Source organism: Hemitrygon akajei, chromosome 13 (assembly GCF_048418815.1).
Source record: "Hemitrygon akajei chromosome 13, sHemAka1.3, whole genome shotgun sequence".
NCBI classification, from domain to species: domain Eukaryota; kingdom Metazoa; phylum Chordata; class Chondrichthyes; order Myliobatiformes; family Dasyatidae; genus Hemitrygon; species Hemitrygon akajei.
This window is the reverse complement of record NC_133136.1, coordinates 16,053,233-16,059,354: the sequence shown is the minus strand read 5'-3', so window position 1 is coordinate 16,059,354 and position 6,122 is coordinate 16,053,233. Positions and strand designations below refer to the sequence as shown.

At 50.6% G+C, this 6,122-nt stretch overlaps 1 protein-coding gene across 2 annotated transcripts in view; it reads left to right on the top strand.

Moving 5' to 3' along the window:
• The first annotated feature begins 1,607 nt into the window (after nucleotides 1-1,607).
• Nucleotides 1,608-6,122, top strand: part of amacr (alpha-methylacyl-CoA racemase) — a 76,414-nt gene continuing 71,899 nt past the window's right edge. Inside the window, exon 1 of one of the 2 annotated variants that reach the window (XM_073064186.1) lies at nucleotides 1,608-1,809. The gene's annotated coding sequence lies outside the window, so the exon portion shown is untranslated. Of the gene's footprint in view, nucleotides 1,810-2,532; nucleotides 2,635-6,122 lie in introns of those variants that run through there. The other variant, XM_073064187.1, reaches the window with a different exon arrangement.

Here is a 6,122-nt window from a genome sequence, read left to right as displayed (position 1 = left end):
AATGGTCTTTCAAAAATCACTAGATTTTTGATTGGGAAGGTGTTGGAGTCGATTATTAAGGATGAGGTCTCAGGACACTCGAGGCACATGATAAAACAGGCTATAGTCAGCATGGTTTCCTCAAAGGAAATTCTTTCCTGACAAATCTATTGGAATTCTTTGAAGAAATAACAAGCAGGATGGACAAAGGAGAATTGGTTGATGTCATGTACTTGGATTTTCAGAAGGCCTTTGACAAGGTGCCATACATGAGGCTGCTTAACAGGCTACGAGCCCACGGTATTGCAGAAAAGATTTTAGCATGGATGAAGCAGTGGCTGATTGGCAGGAGGCAACACGTGGGAGTTAAGGGAGCCTTTTCTGGCTGGCTGCCGGTGACTTGTGGTGTTCCACAGGAGTCTGTGTTGGGACTGCTTTTTTTTAATGTTGTGTATCAATGATTTAGATGATGGAATCGATGGCTTTGTTGAAAAGTTGGAGGTGCAGGCAGTTTTGAGGAAGAGGCTCCAAAAGGACTTAGACAGATTAGGAAAATGGCCAAAGTAACGGCAGGTGGAATGCAGAGTCTGTAAGTTTATGTTCATGTACTTTGCTAGAAGTAATGAAAGGCAGACTAGTTTCTAAAAGGACAGAAAACACAAAAAATAAACTGAGCCGCAAAGGGACTTGAGAGTCTGTGCAAGATTCTTCAAAGGTTAATTTGCAAGCTGAGTCGGTAGTGAGGAAGGCAAGTGTGATGTTATTCATTTCAAGCTTTTCATATAAAAGTAAGGATATAGTGTTGAAACTTTTATGAAGCACCAGTGGTATCTTATTTGGAGTATTATGAGCAGGTACGGGCCCTTTATCTTAGAAAGGATGTGCTGACACTGGAGAAGGTTCAAAGGAGGTTCACAAAAATAATTCCAGGATTGAATGGCTTGTCACGTGAAGAGCATTTGATGGCTCTAAGCCTGTGCTCACTGGAGAATGTATGAGGGGTGACCTCATTGAAACCTATCAAAAGGTGGAAGGCCTTGATAAGAGACCATGTTTCCCATGGTGGGAGAGTCTAAGACCAGAGGACACAGCCTCAGAAGAGGGGTGTCCCTTTAGAACGGAGATGAGGAATAATTTCTTTAGCCAGAGAGTGCTGAACCTGTGCAATTCTATGCCACAGGAAACTGTGAAAGCCAAGACTTTATGTATGTTTAAGGTAGGGTTTAATATGTTCTTGATTGGTCAGGGCATGAAGGGATATGGGGAGGGGGGAAGTAGGCAGGAAATTGGGGCTGAGAGGAAAACTGGATCAGCCCTGATGAAATGCGGAGCAGACTCGATGGGCCAAATGGACTAATTGTGCCCCAACATCTTGCGGTCTTATTCTGAGGCTGTGCCTGCTGAGCTTACACAACCTACTACAAGGAAATATCCTCTCCGTTGCAAGTTTGTGATCGCCATAAATACTTGGACTTGCTTGCTCCGTCAGCTGAAAACTTGCAGCTGACGGACAGGGAAAAACCCGCGCACGCGGGAAACCCGAGCGGGTGACGTCCTTTCCCCCGCCCGTGACGTCACCGGGGCGGGAACCGCCGGGTTCCGTCAGTGCGCATGCGGTGTGGGGGCGGGGCGGGGGCCGGGTGCCGGCCGCGGGAGAGCGGCAGGTTGTGTGTAGTGTCCGTCGTCCCGTCTGGTTTCTCCGTTCTGAGGCAGGGGAGCAGCGCCTTTACTCCACTTCGTTCCGTTTCTGATTCTTCCGTGTTTGGGACCGGGCATTGCACAGCCAGATCTGCTGCCGTCCGCTGGAGGTGGAGACGGCCCCTTGGCGAGGTGAGCAGTGGTGTCCGGTGGGGGGAGCTCTTCACTTAGGCAAGTTCCTCACCTCAGATCAGTGGTTCCCAGCCTTTATTTGGCCATGACCTACCTAATCACCTCTAAAATCCTGATGCCCACTGTGGTGATATATAATTCTTATTATTCAAAAAGTGAACTCCTATTCACCTGGAGGAAGCCTAAAAGACCATTAACTTGGTTTAAACAAGCTTCCAAAGAACATGGCATTCATGAAAGAGAAAAATAAAAGAACCAAAGGACTGTTAAAGTTCTGAGGAAGAAATTACTAAGAAATTGTAAAAAAAGAACATTAAGTGATATTAAAATAATAATAATAATAATAATAATAATAATAATAATAATAATAAATAACTAAAACAATGCCGATTCGTTTCTACAGTGTATGGGACATTGGAAAAAAGTTGAATTTCCCCATGGGGATGAATAAAGTATCTATCTATCTATCTATCTATCTATTGCTTCTTTGGTTTGTTACGAGTAGGAATGTTTCTTTGTCTGTTAAATGTTTCTCTCGCCGTTGTTTCGCTTTAGAATGGCTGATATGGTAATTGTATTGATTTGTTAATCAATGGGGAATGTTATTGTGTTTTGTGAGGCGGGGAACTTGGAGGAGGGGTTGCGCGGGCTTGGAGGGGTGAAGGGAGTAGGGAGGGAGACGCCGAGGAAGGTGGACGTGCGCTCGGAAGACCACAGGGGAGTCCGAGGTGGAAGACGTGGCAGTTGGGAGGGCAAGCGCCGAGGAGTCGAATGGTTCGTTGGTTGAGCTCCAACGAGTGCACTAAACTGACTGAACTTTGATAAGTTGGCACCTTTTGTTTTTTTTCTTGTATATTTATATATTGTATTGCCTAATACTCTTTTAATTTTAGTAAACTCTTTAAAGTGTATTTCATACCGGTATTTGTTGTGGGTTTGATATTGTTGGCGGGCGCGAGGCATAAATTCGATTCTCACAGCACCTGCGTGTGCGGGAGGTGGGTTGGTGTGTGGCTGGATCTCCTTTTCCCCTAGACATATACCAGCCTGTTGGGTAAGTGTTACATTTGTGGGGTGCTGGTCCGGGATTGGATTGTCAGGGGGCTGTGGAATCGCGCAGGCAGCAGAGCGCAGATGGACAGGGATAAGATTGTTCGCTGGTGCGAATTTGAAGGTGTACCGGTACAGTATGCATGCGTAGTGAGCGGAGTGGATTTTCGAGTTTCGGGAGACGCGGTAGTGCGGGGGTTACGTTTGGTGAAGGGTATGGGGCAGGTAGAATTGGTAGCTAGATGGTGTGGTAATAATAATAAGTGTGGTCTTAATAAGCTGGTAATGAAGGCGGGCTCTGTCGTGGGCAAAGTACTGGAGAGTATAACATCGGTAGCTGAGCGAAAGGTGCTGAGTAGGCTACGGTCAATCATGGAAAACCCTGAACATCCTCTGCATAGCACCATCCAGAGACAGAGAAGCAGTTTCAGCGACAGGTTGCTATCGATGCATTGCTCCTCAGACAGGATGAAGAGATCAATACTCCCCAATGCCATTCGGCTTTACAATTCAACCGCCAGGATTAAGATATGTTAAAGTGCCGGGGTTAGGACTAAGCTTAAGTTACCATTCAATGTATTTAAGAACTTTTTAAAAGCTATTTATTAATGCTTTTTGAGAGGGTGACTTTAGATGCATATCATATTTTTACTGAGTTAAGTATTGTATGTAATTAGTTTTGCTACAATAAGTGTATGGGACATTGGAAAAAATGTTGAATTTCCCCATGGGGATGAATAAAGTATCTATCTATCTATCTATCTATCTATCTAGCTGGGTGTTGGTTAGTACGAGTGCTGACGTCAGGACGTTGGAACTGCCGGCGACGGTCAGTGTACCGGGGGAGGAGGGGCTGTGGGGGCTCCACCCCTTCTCCAAGGATGAGGCGGAGGAGACATCGGAGGAGGAGCTAGAGCTAGAGGAAAACCCCAGAGAGGTGGCAGGCACTAGCAAAGGGAGGAGGGAGGAGGAAGTTGTGACTAGGCCCCGCCCCCCAGGTAGGGTGGAAGCCTCCGAGCTGGCAGCCGCACTTAACTCCCTGGTGGGAGTGGCCGAGAGGCCACGGCTGAAGCTGGGGGTGTTCTCTGGAGCCAAGCCTACTCCAGACAGGGAGGTGGACTATGAGACCTGGATCGAGCATACGTCCTTGATGTTAGAGGAGTGGCCAGGCTCGGAGGAGGAGAAGAGGCAGCGATTGGTGGGAAGTTTGAGGGGTTTAGCAGCCAAAACAGTCCAGGAGTTGAAAGCTGAAAAGTCTGGGGCCTCAGTGGAGGAATGTATAGAAGTTTTGGAGGGAGCATTTGGGTTGTCAGGGGAATCCTGGCTGCTTTTAGCAGAGTTCCAACGCCTGGAACAATGGAGAGGGGAAAAGCTCTCCGAGTACATATTTAGGATGGAGGGGATGCTCTCGGGGCTGCGGCGCCGGGGGGTAGTGAAGGCGCCTGACGTGGCTAGTGTGAGGATGAGTCAGTTATTCAGTGGCTCTCTGGAGGAGGACAAGGTGGCGTGGTCTATCCGGCAGGCTTATAGGAAAGGCCCTCCTCCATCGTTCGGGCCACTGATCAGAGAGGTGCGGGAGGAAGAGAGAGCGTTGGGGCGGAAAAGGGGCGCGGGCCTACGGGAGCGATCCTCAGCGATACAGGAAGTGGTGGCTGGGTGGAGGAATGACAACCCACCGGGGGGTAGAGAACCTCCTCTGGAGGGGAGGGACAGGGGAGGTACCCACTCTCAGGGGTGACCAGTGCAGTGGGTTGGGAGCGGGAGCCGTCCTGGGAGAGGAGGGGCGGCAGGCAGCGTGTGCTTTAACTGTGGGAAGGAGGGGCATTTCAGGCTGGACTGTGGGCGGCCGAGGGTATGCTATAGCTGTGGAGAGGAGGGACACTTTAGGTGGGATTGTGAGAGACAAGGAGTCCCGCGGAGGGCAAGCCCCCCTGCGACTAAGAAGGGGGAGGTGTCGGGAAGCTTAGGAGAGGCTCAGTGAGGGAACGGACTGGAGCCTCTGGAGGAACACGTTCCCAGAGTTCAGCCAGGGGACCACCGGGTGCCCACGCCTCTATTCCAGATGGGATGGTAGGACCCCGTGCCAGTGTGGGTCTACGAATAGAGGGAGTTTACGCAAAAGCCGTTCTGGATACGGGATCGCAGGTGACCTTATTGTACCGGTCTTTCTACAACCAATATCTAAAGCATTTGCCCGTAACCCCATTTGACGCCCTGCAGATTTGGGGTGTGAGCGAGGGTGACTACCCGTACGATGGGTACCTATCGGTGAGATTGGAGTTCTCGGAGGGTGATGTGGGAGTGTCCGAAGCTATTGAGACGTTGGTGTTGGTGTGTCCTGACCCGGTGGAAACCGGTGGTGCTGCCCTCCTGGTGGGGACTAATTCCCCCGTTGTGCGACGGCTCCTGGGAGCTTGTAAGGAGAAAGCAGGGGAAGACTTTCTGGAGACCCTCTCGGTGCATCCAGTGTTTCGAGCAGTGTTCGAAGAAGGGGTTGCCTCCCTGGGACTGGACCCGGAGTGTAAACGAGGGACGGTGTGATGTACGCAGGCGAGGCCCAAGGTGATCCGACCCGGGGAGGTAGCACTAGTGATGGGGACCCCCAGATTCCCAGGAGTGCCGATGGGCGAAGCCCTGTTCGTAGACGCCCCGGACGATCTTGAAGGGGAGACACGATTTCCGGCGGGGGCGCTGGTGAGGCCCGAAGTGCAGAGACCAGGGGTGGTACATGCGAGGCGTATAGCTATAAGTGTCAGGAACACCACGGCAAGAGAAATCACCTTTAAGAGGGGAATGCCGCTAGCACATCTGTTCCCAGTGACGGAAATGTCTAGCGCACCAGTGAGGACCCCTAACGGGGAGGGATCGGAGCATCAAAGGGAGCTGACCGCTGAAGCCTTTAACTTTGGGGATTCCCCTGTGTCGCCGGAGTGGAAACACAGGCTAGTGGAGAAGATGCTGAAGATGGAAGCTGTTTTTTCTCGGGGCGAGTTTGATGTTGGCTGCTCCAAAAGCACTCGCCACACCATCCGGGTGACGGAGGACACCCCGTTCCGAGAGAGATCCCAGTGGCTGGCTCCGGCAGATGTTGAGGATGTGCGGCAGCACTTGTACAAGTTGAAGGAGGCCGGAATCATAGCTGAGTCCCGAAGTCCTTATGCGTCCCCAATAGTGGTGGCACGGAAGAAGAATGGGCGAGTGTGCATGTGTGTTGACTACAGGACGTTGAATCGGCGAACTGTCCCTGATCAATATACTGTCCC